Genomic DNA, 16,898 nt, shown 5'->3' on the forward strand with positions numbered 1-16,898 from the left:
TGGGTTAGAGCCAACCAGAAACATGCTGGGGTATGTAAGAGAGCACGGCCCTGAACAAACAAGGCTTCCTCTTCTCAGTGATTTGCTCTTGCCTGATAGAAATTAATTCTTTATTCATGCTTCTCCCTTTTCTCCAATTAATAGGGCGCCCCTCCCCAAGATTACCAGAATCAGCAGTACACAAGAGCAGTTAAAAGAAAGAGAGCGCTTTTAAAATAGAGCAGTTTAATTTCTGTGAAACCTCTCAAGGTTATATTTCTTGGCTTCCAAGACACTTCTTTGCAACACCTCTTTCAATAACCAAGATTCAAAGTTTCTGAAATCTTTTGTGGAAAATATCCTAAAATGTGTCACGTAATGGCCTTTCAGAGAGAACATCCTGAACTCAGGCAATGGAAAACATCTTCACAGGCAACAAGCAAAGGGGTATCTTAACAAAGAATCATTATAAGAATGATTAGGCTTTCTGCTGGTAACATAAAAGAGATTATTTACTTGATACAGGACTGGAAAATAGACCAGAAAGTGTCATAAAATGTTCCAGCTCATCTGTGAGCAAGCACAAAAGCTTCATGTACAGTTGTATCACCCTTTCTAAGCTGAGAGCAAATAAAAGCCTTGTGGTGAAGTCCATGAGTACAAAACCACAAGAAGCTAGGGGCTCTGAACACACTGCATTTAAGTATCTACAGAGATGTAACTTGGTTTCAGAGAAATTCTTGCGAACAAGTCAAACCATTTTCCTTTCTATGTTTAAAAAAGTTTGAGAATTTTTGAAGTTGCACTGAAAAAATAAAAAATTTATCTTTTTTTTTTCATTTAGAATCACAAAAGCTTAGGTTTTAGTTGCTAGAAAACATTCTTTTCCACATTTTTTCTCAATTAAAAACAATCTGCAATAATGGTATTTTGGGTGCAATTTCAATTTCTGCCAAAGCTTTAGCCACTGAAAATTCTGGTAATCAGGTAAATCACCAGAGACAAGCACAAGTAATTAACAGTGTCTTGATTGCACTTACATTAGTCCCTTGTTTTGTTTGAAGGTACTGCTGGTTTGCACCAGCACGAGAGGCTCAGGAGTGAAGTGAGCAGGGACAAGGGAGCCGTGACAGCTTTCCAGTGACAACTGAGGACAAGGAGATGCCCATGCTCTGTGAGCCCAGCAGAACCAGGCACTGCTCCTGTGCAGGTTGGCCCCTTTTCACGATGAGCTGGCTTTACTAATGACCCACCAGAGTTGGGGATCAGACCTTACTCATTCCCAGAAGTAGAGGCTGAGATGCCTTGTGGAGGAGTCTTTGCTGCTTAGGAATGACAGAGCAAGTAGAATCAGATGGAGCTTCAGGTGTTCACATCCTGATAATGAAATAACATGAGGAACACCACAGCTTAGCAGGGTGGTGGTGGTATAGCACCTAGCACAATCAAAAACAACTCCAGCTCAGACTCCAGTGGGCATAATAGGTACAGTCATTCACACCTGGCCTACCAGGGCACCTACCGGAATTGTCTACATTTGTTGGGGGTGAGCACATGAGAGAAAACATGTATACCAAAACACAGACCTGGTTAACTGAAATAGTTCACAAATTCCAGTTTTTCACTAGAAAACATACTGGGTTTTTTGTTTTCTGGTAAAAGCATGCTAGGCCATTCATTTTCACATTTTCAGAACAACATATTCTGTTCTATGTCAAAGAAATGCTTGGGCCAGTGCAATCCTTTTTGGCTTTTTTATTTTACATTTCTGTGGAAAGATGAAAAAAGTTGGGAGGGATCAACCCACAAGCATTTTCCTCACACATTCCTACTTCAGTCAGCAAACCAAAAAATCAATTCTTCACCCCTTCCTAATGCTCAGGGTCACTAGATGTGAAACATTCTTTCCCAGTAAGTCATTCCTAATAAAAGGCATGAAAGTCAGTGGGCAAATGGCTTTCATGTGGATCTGGAGACATACAAATTGGACTTAAACTAGTGTCCAGCATCCCCTTTTCTCCACGAAATATGGGTATTGAAGGGGAATGGTTTTCTAGAAGTTAGTGGATGTGTGCGTTAAATTGTTCAATAGGTTTTATGTTGATTTTGCTATCTGTTCAGCATAAGTGGCATTTTACTATAGTGGTTTCTGTACAGAGAAAGGTACTGGATGTGTTTCAATTGAATATTTTCCTAATCATCACTATTATGATGTTAGTTTAATAAATAGATGATAGCAGATTAATGGTCTTGCTCTCAATGTCCAATTTTCTTTCGTTCCTCTCTTCACAGAAGGGGCCTTTATATTCATGTAGAGAGAGGAGAAGGCAGCAGTGTGAGCAGATCCCTTGCTGATCTAACGTTTTCCCCTTTAGCTACTCAATTCCCAGTATGGCTCTGCAATAAAACATTCTAGGTCTTTACACAGCACCTATCAGCATGGTGGGGTGGGAACAGCTTGATTTTTCACCACGGGGACCCTCTTGCATCCCTCACAGCACAACTTAATAGTGATACTAAAAACAAGTAAAGCTTTCACCATGTAGAAAAAGAAAGAAGTCACTCCCCTCCTGCTTCAGCCTGCACTCTGTGTTCAACTAAACAAGGTGACCGAGTCCTTCTCACCTCTGCAAAACCCAGGGCTTGCTTCACTTGCAAGGGTCTGGAAACTGTTTCCAATTTTTTTTTGCAGTTGATCACTGGCAGTGGAAGATCTCCTCCAGCACAGCTAACCCAGCAATCCCTAGCACCTCCTGCCCCCATCTCGCCTGCCCAGCTGCACAGCTCCCAGCATGAGTGATCCAGCCACTATTTCATATATTTTTCTACTCACACAAACCGTTCACCTCACAATTTCAGGAGACAAAGCACTCCCACAACAACAGGTTTTTGCAGAACTGAAGTGGTCCCATGTCTTCTGACAAGTCCTGAAGGCAGTGTGCCTGCTGCTGCAGCAAGTGAGGGAATGCTCAGCGGACAGAGGTGTATCATCAACACAGCCCCTATGCCTCCAACCACCAGCTCCCAAATCCAGCTCTGCCCTCCTTTGCCTGTCTCTCCCTTTGCCCTGGCAGAAGCTACTTGTCTGGGTGCAGCCCAGCTCCTTTCTTTCAATTTGGAAAGTTCAATATTGCCAGCATGGGTAGGGAGCTGCTAGCCAGGTCTTGGAGCTGTACACATGGATCGATGAGTGATGCAGATCCTGAGGCTACAACACAGGTTGTCCGTAGCAGGTCTACCTCTGCAGACCTCTTCCTCCACAAAGGCTCAGGACAGCATCCAAACTCACTCCCTCTATTCAAGAGTTTCGTATATACTTCCAGGAGTAATTTTCCAATGCCAACTCTGTACCTCCTAATATTAGGAGGCATGAGAAAATTACTCCTGGAAGTTAGAGCAGAGATTTATGGGTTGGGGGGAGCCTGGCTGTATTGCTTTAGTACAGCCCACGGCATGTTCATCCTGTAGCTCGCTCACTCTAGGACATCACTGTAGCTGTACAAAGACATCACTTTTCCTTACCAACAGGCACACGCGCGCACACACACACACTCAGGATGAAGCTGGAGTTGTGACTCTGTCATATGGCTTTGTCACAGCTGTCACTAGCTCAGGAAAAAGAGTTGTGAAACTCCTCTTCCATTTTGAGTCTACCACTGAGCAGTGTGTTAATTTTCTGGGTCAGCATCCCAGGATTTTCCTTTTCCTAGCATGCTGTTCAATACTCTCCACTCTTTGACATCATGTACAACTTCTATAGCAAGAGAGTGCTTAATCCTCTCTGAAGTAAATTCTTTCTTCTTTTATGACTGGAGCCCTGGACAGTCTGTTATGCTTCAACCCCAGAGCTATATTTAACTCAGCCATCTTGTTCATTCTTCCTCTTGCCTACAGCTTGGCTAAAAAGAAGAGGTTGCAGTCAAGAATAAAATACCAGGAAAAAAGTCAAATTGTTCAACACGCTTTTAGGCAAATTGCAGCATCTGGAAAAGGGCTGGATTTCTACAATGTTCTTCATTCTGTTTAGGGAGGATTTCCATACAGCTTAGTGCTCGGAGGTGAAATGCATGAGTTAAAAAGATGTGACCTTAGGAACATAACAAATGGGACAGAATATGAAACAATGGTCAGATAGCAATAACATTACTCTGGTCACGGGGAGGTGCCTCAGACTCCTGACCTAAGTTGAGGGTTTGCTTCTGCAAATCAGGTGATGGCACAGGAAATGGGCAAACGGACCTCCCAGGGTATATATTTCACAGAATACTTGCCAGCAAACTTTGGCCACCCTGTACAGCAAAAGCGGTTCAACGTGACATTTGGCATCACTTCCAAAATAAGAAAACTCTATTTTTCTATGTTTGGATGCCACCACACTGTACCTAAGTCATTATTCTCCATGTTAGTTCTAACACCTTTTTCAAGACATTTTGTCACAATTCTCATTCTCACATTCTCAAAATTCTCAAATTTTGACAATTCTCATTTTGTTATATCCACAGGATGCAGCTACAACACAACGAAGAGGAAGAACATTAATTAGGGCTGCCTGATTCTGAGTTTGATCATATGGTTGTCCTGCCTCAGCTATATGATGTTTATAGAGCCTTTACCATCTCATCCAGACCTTGAGGAATGGCCACAATTCACAGTACTGACAATCCTGAAATGTCTTATGTACAAGAATTAGGTATGTTTGGTTTTTGACTGAGCACAAATCTTCGACATCTCTACAGTTTATTTAATGCTGCTTTGTTCATCTTTAGCAGAGGATATTTTCCTGAGGCATATAGAACTTGCACTGGGGGAAAAGAGGGCAGCTTTTTCAAATGTCTCTGCCTAAAATGGGGCTCTTACCTGCATGCAAAGGTACGTGAATATAGTCTGTTCTTCAGAAGGATTCTAGATCCAGCTAATTTTCAGTGACAGAAGTTGCCAATTCTGCCTCCATTCAGTCAGTTTTCTAAATATGGCATTTTTATTTTCTGTTTCGCCTGAGCACACACAACTGAGAAGCTCCAGGTTTTAGCCTTTGAAATGTTAGTACAACTGTGCATGTGACAGCCCACAAAGCAGACACCAGCACGCACGCATGCTTACAACACAAATGTTCAGATAAGTCTAAATTCGCAGAAGCGTAATGTGCTGAAAAAGTTCATCAGAGTGACATTTTTAAACAGATTCAATCTGCTCTATTTCATAGTTTGTCTTCGTGACAGCAAAACCTCACGCAAATCTGCTGCGTGTTCCCAGCAATAGAAGGAGCTTGCATACACATTGGCAGCGAATGATGAATTTCATATTTGGCTTTGAGACCTAGAACCAACTGAACTTAAAACCCACCTTCAAAAGCACAGCACACACATTAACAAAGTCTCAATTCCCAATGTACTAAGCAAGAACTGCCTCTATCCTGAATCTAGACCCTCTTTGGTTGTTCCCCAAATCTGGAACTGATGCCAAAGCCACAGATAAGACAAAAGTACCAATCTTTGTTTAGTAGCCAGTTAAAGGAAGAGCAAACTCCTTTTACATTTTAAACTTCAGATTGGTCTGACAAATGAACCAGAAGAAACTGAAGCCTTTAGCCTGTGACATCCTGCTTTCAGCAGGGATTTCTATCACAGGCAGATGCTCCATATCCCCACGCCCTCTTAATGGCCCTACTTCCAATTGCAGCAGTAACGCTATTCTCTTCTGCACCCTGGGCTGCAGATATGACCAGTGGGAGATGATGCCTCCAGCCAACACCCAGCGGCCAGGGAAGTCCTCCCTATTCCCCCTGCCCTTGTAATAAATGAGGGAGTTGTGGAAAGGCCAGTTGCTTTGCACCAGCCATCAGAGAGGTTGGAGGAAGGCCAGCCTCCTCATTGTTCTGTGAGGCTGCTCACAAAGACTCTTTTTTTTTATTGTCTTGTGTCCCTTTTGTTCCACCAGACCCATTCTAAAAAGGCATTTCCTTTGCTATTAATGAAATCTGCTTCAATTTCAAAAGTTCTGTTTGTAGGCTGTAATGTCAGTCCCAGTCCAATTTAAATATCTGTTGTTTTGGCGGTGGACTTCTGGACTACATCCCTCTAGCTCAATGCCAAAAACATAACGGAGAAGATTTCACCCACCGTTAGAAGCCATCTGGTTATGCTGCTCTGAAAAGTGAGACAGATAAGGACCTGTATGATATCCATGTAAGGCAATTTGCTGGCCTGTTTATCATACCTGACTCTGGGGTGCACAGCTTTATTTTGATTTGATAAAAAGCAAAGGAGTACAGCTGCAGCACACTGCTGCTTCACTAAGCCGACAGATGGGCATCACTGTAAGGAAGCCACATGGCATTTTTGTTAAATTCAGCTCATTAGGTTTTATCTGCAATATGTTGCTGTATTGGCAGAAAACCTTTTAGCAAGCAGAAACATTAGCCAAAGTTTGTCAACAGATATGGGGAAGATCCTATTGTGGAAGGATATGTGCCAGGGCAGAGGTGGGGTTTGATTGCTTCTCAATGCTCAGAAGTCAGCTCTTCAAACTTTTTTCAGCTCTTCAAACTTTTTTCAGCTCGCTCTATAATTGGTACTGTAACGGTAGTCCTGACTAGCATATTAATAGAGCTGCTATTCACAGTTTGCAATTGTTGGTGCATTTCAAGACAGTTCACAAATCACTTTATCTGAATAAGCGCAGAAAGTTTGTCAGCAAAACCTGGACAATGGGAATTTTTCCTTACCTCTATCAGATAACAAAAACCTAGATACCTACATTTCTGTAAAACTGAAAAGTACTTTTCAAAGTTGAGAACTATGTCTGCTTTTACAGGCTGTATTATTCTGAGACATTTGGAGTTGTAAGCAGTCCTTTCCTATCTTGGGTCACTGCTTTGATTCCAATGGGCCAGTTTAACTTTCTTCAAGACAAAAATGAAGCTGATTTCTGTGCATTAATGGTAGCTTTGGCTACAGATTGGTAAATTTAATATTTGGAAAGCAAAGCAAAGTATTTTCAATCCACAGAAGAAATATCAGAAACTGGGAAATTTCTCTGCAGGCAAAGGAATTGAATGGGCTGCGCTGGGAACTCCCAGGCATTTCATTGCCTGCTCACCTGAGAGCTCTGGTACCAATTTGAACCAAATCAAATCAAACTCAACCAAAATTTAATAACTGCAGCTTAAACCAAAGTGGGGATATCCACACAGTTTTTCCAGTTACTCTAAATTTACCAATCTAATATCATACCTTGAATTAAACCATACCAACTCAGCATCTAAATGTAACCTTAGCATCTGTAAAAGAAAACATTTTTCAGTAATGCAGAGTTGAGCTATGTTTTCCATTAGTGGAAAATGTGATCACATTCTGAGACACTTAGTATTTTTATACTGCCTTTTATTTTCAGCTGTTTCTGTATTAGAGCAGTGCCCATTATCTTGCTATAATTAAAGGTCACTTCTCCTGTTACTATCTAAAGCTATAAAACTTCGTGGTAGGCTGCCACATCTTGACCTAAAATTAATAGATGTATCTTAGATCATATATTTTCCCTTTCTTCAGTTGCCTAGCCCGTGTGCATATAATAGACACTCTCCAGCTCTCGGCCATTTTAGGAATGTATCTGAAAGATACTGTACAAGGGTAAGATCGCTGTTTGTGGGAGACACAACTGTCATCATCACTGGTATCAATCACTTAGGCTGGGGTTTCACCAGCAAGGAGCATGCAAGCTCCCAGAGAGGGGAACCTGCCAGCACCACTGGTTTGCTGACTGTTTGCCAGGGAAGCCTTGAGCCCATGGCCTCCTCCCAGGGGACCAGCTACAGTGCTGGAGGTAGCAGGGAGAGCTGCTGCCTTTGGTAATCACAGTCCTCCTACAGCAGTGGTACCTGAGCAAACTAGGTGTGGGAATCACTGGCTTAAAACATTATTCCTTTTGGGTGGATTTGCCTTTTTGCTTGATTTCTGCAGAGCAGCCAGTGAAATGGAAAGCTAACCCATAAGTAAAGTTCACTGGTATTTTTGTAATTCAAATAAATACCTTAGACTTATTGCTAGCTCTCTGTGGCCTTGCTTCTGCTGCCATGCAGTCAGAGCTTCTTTTACTGTGGGCAAAATGGACTCTATGAAAGCAAAAGATGGTTTCCTGTGTAGAAAAGAACAGTGTAAAGTTTGCCCTATGCTTTTGACCTTTTTCTTGTCATTATGATCAGAATCTCCTAACCAACAGTGCATTAGAGACTACAAAATAAGAGAAACATTTATTCCTTCAGAAATATTCCTATTTCCCAGTAGTCCATGAACTCCATTCATTTCAACACCAGACGTTTTCCTCCATCTCAAAGATTATGAAAATTTTCTGTCCTTTTAAACTTCAGTCTTGCTGGGGAAAAAAAATACAGTATCTAGTCACACATGAAAGAGCTAAGCTCCATGGTAATTGAACAGCAGAGATTCTACACGCCAAATTCTGCCCGAGAGCTTGTGTGGATATTGCCTTTCAAGGACAGAAAGGGGAATGGCTTTTCCTGATAACCATTATATATACAGATACTACAGGAAAAAAGCAAAGGGCTGTCAGCATGGTGGTTGGGAGTGAGAAGAAGAGATGGCAGGCTTGACTTTGGAAAAACACCCCCAGGTTTTACCTGAGACAGGGTCTGTATAAAGGATTAGGTCTCACCTCTGCTGAAAGTGAGAAAAATCTTATGGCATCCAAGTTGTAATTGATATTCATGAAAATGTATGAGATTAATGTACTCACTTGGCACTGCCCTTCAACCTTATAATGAAAGCAGTCAGGTCTGAGAGGAGATGGCGGAGAATAAAGAGAAGCAGGAAAAGCAGAAGTGCAACAGGGAAGGGAAATAAGCAAACAAAGCTGACTGGAATATTTCCTTTCTATGGATCTACTGGCCAAATGCTGGCCTCTTTTGCACCACATAATACTGGGGTTATGTGAGATTTTCCCTGCTGACCTGAGCCACTAACGTACCCTAGATATCTGCTTTTTCCAAGCATACATCGGAGACTGTAACAAGCTACTCCACAGGAAGTTTTTCTGGTCCTAGAAGAGCAGTGCTGACCCTTCACTGTTTGGTTTTAGGGACAGGACACAAGCCAAAAAGGACCTAGCATGCTGTCAGATTTCCTGCAGCTGTGAGCAATGCTGCACTAGAAGCATCAGGCAGGAGGGTCTCCAGAGCTTGGATGTGACATGCCACCAAAAGCTTCCCAATGTCTTGATACAAATCTAGGACAGTTTATTGTGCCACAGGAAGGGAGCAGAGGTATAAAGGGACCCCAGACTCTCATTTTCATTTCAGTTTTGTTGCAGTTACTCCCTCACTCAGTCTCATGCTACACCTTGCAATACAGCAAAGAAAGTCTCTCAGTCCCTGCCGCACCACTGAGCTATGTGCCTGGCTGTACCCTGAGCAGCCTGCCTTCTGGCCTGCCTTCCTCTACCCAACCAAAGGCCGAGGCTTTCAGCAAGCAAGCAGGATGTTTCCAAACAACTGGAGCTCCCTCAGTCTCTGTCATGGTCTCCTTTACACTAATATTTTTTCTGACCATCTTCTTTTCTGAAATGTTTCATCAGGTAACTATAAAACCCCATATGTGGAGTTTCATTTCAAGGACCAGCAGGTTTTGCATGCTGGCACTGTCTTTGCTGCAGAAAGCAGGATCAAGAACAAGCATTTTCAAGCAACTTTCCTGTTGAGCCTTAGGAGACTCCTTTGTCTCTCTTTATTCTCTTCAAAACAGCAGAACTTCATGCACCAGGCATATTCTCTTTAGAACCTCTTCAAAGCAATCTTTGTCCCCTGTGATAAAATTTCTCAGAAGATGAAATTGTCCAGTACTCTGACATGCTGCCACTTTTTGTTTGTGCTTCTTCCCTTCATCCTACAGAGGGTCATCAGTGTTGCCTTGTCCTTCGTCCTGCAGAAAACACAGACGCATGTCCTAAAATCATTCAGCCACTCTTTGGAGGGCCTTGCCCTTGCCTTGAACACTGTTACTCTCCAGCAGAATATTTTCAGCTCTTTACATTTTGCTGATTATCCTGACAAGACTTTCAACTCCCTGGGATTTCAAAGTAGAGCAGGAGGAGGGCACTGAGAGACAGAAGGTCATTCTGTCCTCTGCCAATCATCATCATAAGAGACATTTAGTACAGTGCTGGCTATGGTTCGGTCCTGCCTTTTCATTAACATCTTTACAGGAGGACTAGATGATCATATGGTACTAAGTGAAATGTAATTGTGGAACCAAAGAAAACCTTCCTGTTGACCTCTGTCTATGATTAGTCTCAGTAATAGAGTTTGCCGTATTACCCATACACCCTTGTAGAAATGATGCTGTTCCTCTGGCGTACTGGAAAAATGCCCAGTACCACTGGGCATGGTTTAGGGGGCATGGTTTAGGAGACATGGTAGTGTTGGGTTGATGGTTGGACTTGATGATCCTAGAGGTCTTTTCCAACCTTAATGATTCTATGAAAAATGCAGCTAAAAGAACTGTAGGAAGGACTTTGTTCAGGGTGAGGGGACACGTCCAGCTCAGGGGTTGTACAGTAGATAATCACCTTCTCTGCTCAGCTTTGCTGACATGCCATAGCAAATATGTGTACAGCACATTTGACTTAAGACTGGGCTGCTTTACAGTGAAAGAAAACTTGAAGCTTATTGTGGAAAAGAAAGAAAGTGGAGACTTAAATATTGCCACTGAAGTGCTACCATGGAACCTCCTCAGAGTAATGTTCCTATATTCCAAGTTTCTCCAGAAGCCATACACCCTGTCATATTATAGCCCCATCCCATGCTACAAAATATTCTCCAGGGTGAGGGGACAGCTGTTGTGGTGCATGAGGGAACAGGCAGTCCCTCTGGGAAATAAAATTCCCATAAGACATCCTTTCAATATTTCTAAATAAAATGTTATTCTCAGTTATCTGACTTGAGAGCAGGGGGAAGTAAAGGACAAAGAAGAGGGTTTTCTCAAAAAGTTTAACTTCACTGAAAGTCCAGTTTGCTGTTAAAAACTGTTTCAGATGACATTTTCAGCCAAATCTAACACATTTCTTAAGGCTTAAAGCTGAGTGTGCTGGAGTGCGCTTTGGTCCACAGGGTGCTCAGGAGAGTGCAGCAGGGGCAGTGTTTGGGGAGGAGCTGCTGCCAAGACAGTGGAGTCACAGAATCATTGTCATGGTTTTAGCTGGGATAGAGTTAATTTTCTTCACTGAAGCTGGTATAGTGCTGTGCTTTAGACTTAGTATGAAAATAATGTTGGTAACACACTGATGTTTTAATTGTTGCTGGGTAGTGCTTATACTAGTCAAGGACTTTTCCAGCTTCCCAAGCTCTGCCAGGTGCACAAGAAGCCGGGAGGGGAGGGGGCACAGCCAGGACAGCTGATCCAAACTGGCCAAAGGGATATTCCGTATCATATGACATCATGCTCAGTATATTAACTGTGGGAGAGTTGGCCAGGGCAAGCAGCAATCATGGCTCAGGGACCAGCGGTATCATTCAACAGGTAGTGAGCAGTTGCATCGCTTGTAGGGGGTTTTTTTCGTTTTTTTTTCTTTTTTTCTGGGCTTAATTTCTCTCTCATTATTTTCCTCTTTATTATATTATCATTATTATCATTATTGTTATAATAGTAGTGTTATCATTAATATTATTACTATTACTATTTTATTTTAATTATTAAACTGTTCTTATCTTAACCCATGAGTTTTCTTGCTTTTGCTCTTCTGATTCTCTCCCCCATCCCACAGTGGTGGGGGCAGTGAACGAGCAGCTGCGTGGTGATTAGTTGCTGACTGGGGCTAAACCACAGCAATCATTTAGGTTGGAAAAGACCTTTAAGATCATCAGGTCCAGCTGTTAACCCAACACTGCCAAGTCCACCCCTTAAGCACCACATCTACTCGTCTTTTAAATACCTCCAGGGATGGTGACTCCACCCCTTCCTTCCCAGGGCAGCCTGTTCCAATGCTTGACAGCCCTTTTGGTGAAGATATTTTTCCTAATATCCAGCCTAAACCTTACCTGGTGCAACTTGAGGCCATTTCCTCTTGCACTATTGCTTGGTATTTGGGAAAAGAGACCAACCCCCACCTCACTCCAGCCCCTCTCAGGCAGTTGCAGAGAGCAATAAGGTCTCCCCTCAGCCTCCTCTTCTCCAGGTCAAACCCCCCCAGCTCCCTCAGCTGCTCCCCAGCACACTTGTGCTCCAGACCCTGCCCCAGCTCCGTTGCCCTTCTCTGGACACGCTCCAGCACCTCAAGGTCCTTCTTGTCCTGAGGGGCCCAAATCTGAGCCCAGCATTCAAGGTGGGGCCTCACCAGTGCCGAGCACAGGGGCCCCATCCCTGCCCGGCTCCTGCTGGCCACACCAGTGCTGACACAAGCCCGGGTGCTGGTGGCCTCCTTGGCCACCTGGGCACTGCTGGCTCATGCTCAGCTGGCTGTCAGCCAGCACCCCCAGGGCCTTTTTGGCCAGCCACCAACTGGATTTAACTCCATTCACCACAACTCTTTGGGCTTGACCATCCTGCCAGTTTTTTTATCCAGCGAAGAGTACACCCAAACAGCTCTGCAAATTGTGGTGTCTACTGAAATAGGCTTAACCTTTTTTTTGCTCAGGAAGTACACTTTAAAAATTAAATCCCCCTTCCTCTTAAGCATCATAAAAGATTATGCCAGACCAAAACCTGCCTGTACTTGGGTATGGTGCACATTTGATTAAAATCAAAAAGAATATGCTTAGGGCCCTGCTCACACTGTGTACTAAGCTCAGCACTGTAGATGGGTGTTGCTGAAGTAACTGCATCACTGCATGTGCATGCTGCTGTCCTTTGCCCTCCAGTGCAAGGAACACGCTGGTGGATTGAATGCATTCTCTCCATGAAAGCTGCAATGATAGCTGGCAAGATGCTCAAGACTTTCACATCCTACTGACCCTGGCGGGAAGGGAGGAGATTCAGAATCTCCTCTGGCCCTTGCTTTGCCATTGTGTCTTGTTTAAAAGGGCTGTTTTTACCATTACGAAAGAAGTAGGTCACAGATAACCCTTACCAGTTCCTGTCTACCCACTTTGCTACTGATGTGGCTTAGCACAAAAAAAGTAACGTTATTCTTTTCTCTTGTAAGGATGATGCAAATTACATTCTCATGTTTAATTCCATCACATGAAAAAGAGACAGCTGAGCTGCCCACATCTCCATTTGATTTTCTTCTGTACATTTTTCACTGGGTTACTAGGACTTCCCCTCATCCCTTTCATAGCAGCACAGAGACAAGAACCTTAGGTTCCCTCTTTGTATTTAAGAAACCAAATCTGTCCCCCTGCTGACACTGAAAACCCCAGGGGAAAGAAGAACACTTTCTGACCTCCGAAGTATTTTCTGAATTAATTAATTATTAATGAATTAATTAATTAATTAATTAATTTCTGAATTAATTAATTTCTGAATTTCCCTTTCTTTTTCAGCAGAGACCGCAGAACAAAGCTGGTAGTGACTGGTCTTTATGAACTGAAGAGATACTGGGAACCAGTGCAACTCAGCATTCAATGTGTCATTACCCCAGAGACGAATTCCCTCCAATTTACTTTCCCAGTTTTGTTTCTCTCTTCTGTGGCCGCATTGTCCTCCTTCTACACTTATCCCAGCACTGAGCAGGGAAAGTGTCAAGGTCCAAGCTGATAAACAGCAGATGAATTCTGCCGCTGTACTCAGTGGCTCCTTCTGCACTTTAATTGACTTCTTAGGTCAATCAGAACTTTATAGGCCAGTTTTTCCTTATCTTTAAAGTAACAGTGCACATATGGAATTGAGACATTTATATCCAGCTCCAGGAACAGCATGCTAACTATATTTATCTTTCCAGGCGAATGTGCCAGACTCATCACCATGGTACCTGCAGTGCAGAGACTTTTAGCTATGGCCTTTTGATACAGAAGCCATTTGGTAGCCCTCACCCAACTGCTGGGAGCCATGAAGTGCAAGGGACCTTTGATGCTGCACTTGAGTTATTTGGGGAGGAGGGGAAATGTTATTCTTTTTTAATAATTTTTTACTGTTTGCATTGTAGTACGCTCTGGTATGCTAAGTGCCTTAGCTCTCCTTCCAGGCTAGGGTTTGTGGATTATTAATCATCCCTACTTTCAAACATATAAATCATGATAACAGTAAAGGCAAAGGAGGAGAAGCAGGAATCAGCTGTTAACTCTTCCAGCTCAGATGATGTTGTCTTCCTGCCTGATACATTTTCCTGATCTCACCAGGAGTCCTGGGTTGTCCCTATGAAAGTCACCTTTCAAAGGGAGAGGCCCTTATATGTTTAACGCCATCCTCAAACCCACTCAACACAGTAATCTCACATCCACCAATTTTGGGGTTGCAGGCCAGGCCCAGATGATGACTGGGAGGTCACAGGTACAAGGCTCCTATTAATGAAGGAAACCAGTTGGCTGGAAATCAGACCCCACTTCATTCCTTGTATGAGGACCTGCAACAAAAGCACACAGCACTGTATCATTGCATGCACATGCACAAGTATCATTGGGTGGAAAGAGAAAGGAAGACATATTGGGTATTGAAAAAACACAGGGAAAAATATGCTTGCTGGGATTCTCAGGTCCATAGAAACTGGGCTAATTTAACAAAGATTCACAGGTGACTTGATGCTAATACAATTCTCGGACTGAAAAATTTCCTCCTTCCCTCCTCCTGAATTATTCTACCTTTGTATAGGCTATACAAGTATTTTTTAAATTGAGCAGACCTTCCTCAGCTGGTCTAAATATTATATCCAATAAATACTTATTGGAGTAAGGCTGTGTCTAAGCCAAGCCCACAGGCTAGACAGTCTTCTAGTCTAGAGGAAATCTTTCAAACTGTGCAGACCTTAGTCAGTGCCAGAAACCTACATTGACTTCAGTTCCAGCTAATGAAGTTCTGAAAAGCCAGAGCAAACCACTGCTCATGCTGGACTCTTTCAAAGCTCCAACAATCTCTGTAATCCAGGAATCACATCTTCCATTAAGCTCCAGACAGGGCATAACCATACCACATAATGTATAACTGTTAATGTATCAGTCCAGCTCATCACAGCTAGAAAACAGTTTAAAAATAAATAAGCTTATTCTAAATAAATTTGCAATAAACAAATAGGTTCAAAGTAGGGTTATTTTCAAAAATTTTTTAAAAATAAAATCTTTACAAAACACTGATATTTCAGGGTAGGAAGGAAAAAGGAATACTTAGGAAAGGTTTTTAAAAAAAAATCAGTAAGATTAAGATTTAATACTGGAAAATAATATTTTGTGATTGAAAATATGAAATTTGCAAACCAATACCACCTGAAGTGATTTATCTCAAGACAGCATCATGGTCTGCTCACAGCAAGGCTCATCTCAAGACAACATAGCCAGCTCTGATATTTCCCACTTCAGTGCTAGGGATACCCTGCCAGCCAAGGAAGAGGATGACGGTCGCTCCGTGCTGGGACAAGCCTTGGCTTGCGAGAGAGGTGCTGCTGTGTGCCACGCTGCTGCCACCTGCCCAAACCCAGGTCTGCCTACCCCGGTCTTCAGAAAGCAAGTCCCTGGGTGAGGTAGGGGGCTGGCTAGATCATTAGGTTTGATCTACAGCAAAAAATTTCCACTAATACAAGATTTTGTTTCAGGGAGACCTCTCCTTTCTCAAGTTTGTCCATAGACATGAGGTTTGTTCATACCAAGCATCCTAGGCTGGTCTGGGGAGGGGAGGAGGTGCTGCTGCTTAGAGCAAAAGACAGCTATTGCAGCAAAACCACCACAGTATGTGTGCTGGTAGTATTTAGTCCAACACTTTGGGCATTTAAAATTAAATATAGCACAGAATGACAAATTATTGCTAATTGTCATGAGTTGTGTGCATGTTTTATGCTATAGCACAGATTAATATTTTGGGGTTTTTTTCTGCTGTGCTACAATGTTTATAGCTAATAACAGTAAATCTGCTTTTAATGTCACTAGCCAGGCAGCCATAATGCTTTAAAGGCCTTGTAGCAAATTGCAGCGAATTACAGCGATGGTGACTGAAAGCTGTAGTTGCAGTACTTCTAAACACTGGTTTGATTTCAGGTTTAACCGTGTCCTAAACTAGGTGTGTTTATAAGCGATCTCAAAAGGCTGGTTTGCAAGTACATACAGCCAGATTCTCATGTAAATCAGCATAGTCCCATTTCAATCCCCTGGGCTCAAGCCTGAGGGAAAGGGTGGGTGTCAGTGGAGCTACATCATTTTACAGAAGCAGAGCCCATTACGTTTTAAGAGTTTGCAGCACCAGAATGGGTCTTAAATATTGAAGGTTTTGTCCTGCAATGGGCTAAAAAGATTCACATGTCCTTGGAGCAGCAGGCATTTAGTGCATCTCTGGAGAAACCCTGTCCTCTACATAGTCATTTTCTGTTATCATGTGAGCAAAGCTATGTATGTACTGTCACAGTGGGTGAAATTCACCCTTGTGAAGACAGTCTGCACAGAGCACACATTAGTTCGAAGCTCACTTCAGCCTTTGAAGTGAATGCAAATGAATTTATACAAGGGAAAAACTCCATCCACTCTAAGTTATCTTTTGTACAGCCCTGGAGCTAAAAACCCTATGCACAGAACTGTATCGTGAACATGCATTCAAAAATCTCTGCAGATATGATAGGGCCAGTGCAATACCTCTGCTTAAATTTAGATTGACAATTACAGAGACAAGCTCTAGTATTTCTAAAAGGAAAAATATATCTGATTCCCCTCTGTGTTAAGACTCAGTAAGTCCAGCATAAAGCATCTCAAATACCAGCAGTGCTTCAAGAGACATAATAATCAATCTTATCTGCTTAACTTATTCGGGTATTTATAAATAGCAAATAAAATTGAGAAA

The sequence above is a fragment of the Phalacrocorax aristotelis genome, chromosome 12 (genome assembly GCF_949628215.1).
Source record: "Phalacrocorax aristotelis chromosome 12, bGulAri2.1, whole genome shotgun sequence".
NCBI lineage: Eukaryota > Metazoa > Chordata > Aves > Suliformes > Phalacrocoracidae > Phalacrocorax > Phalacrocorax aristotelis.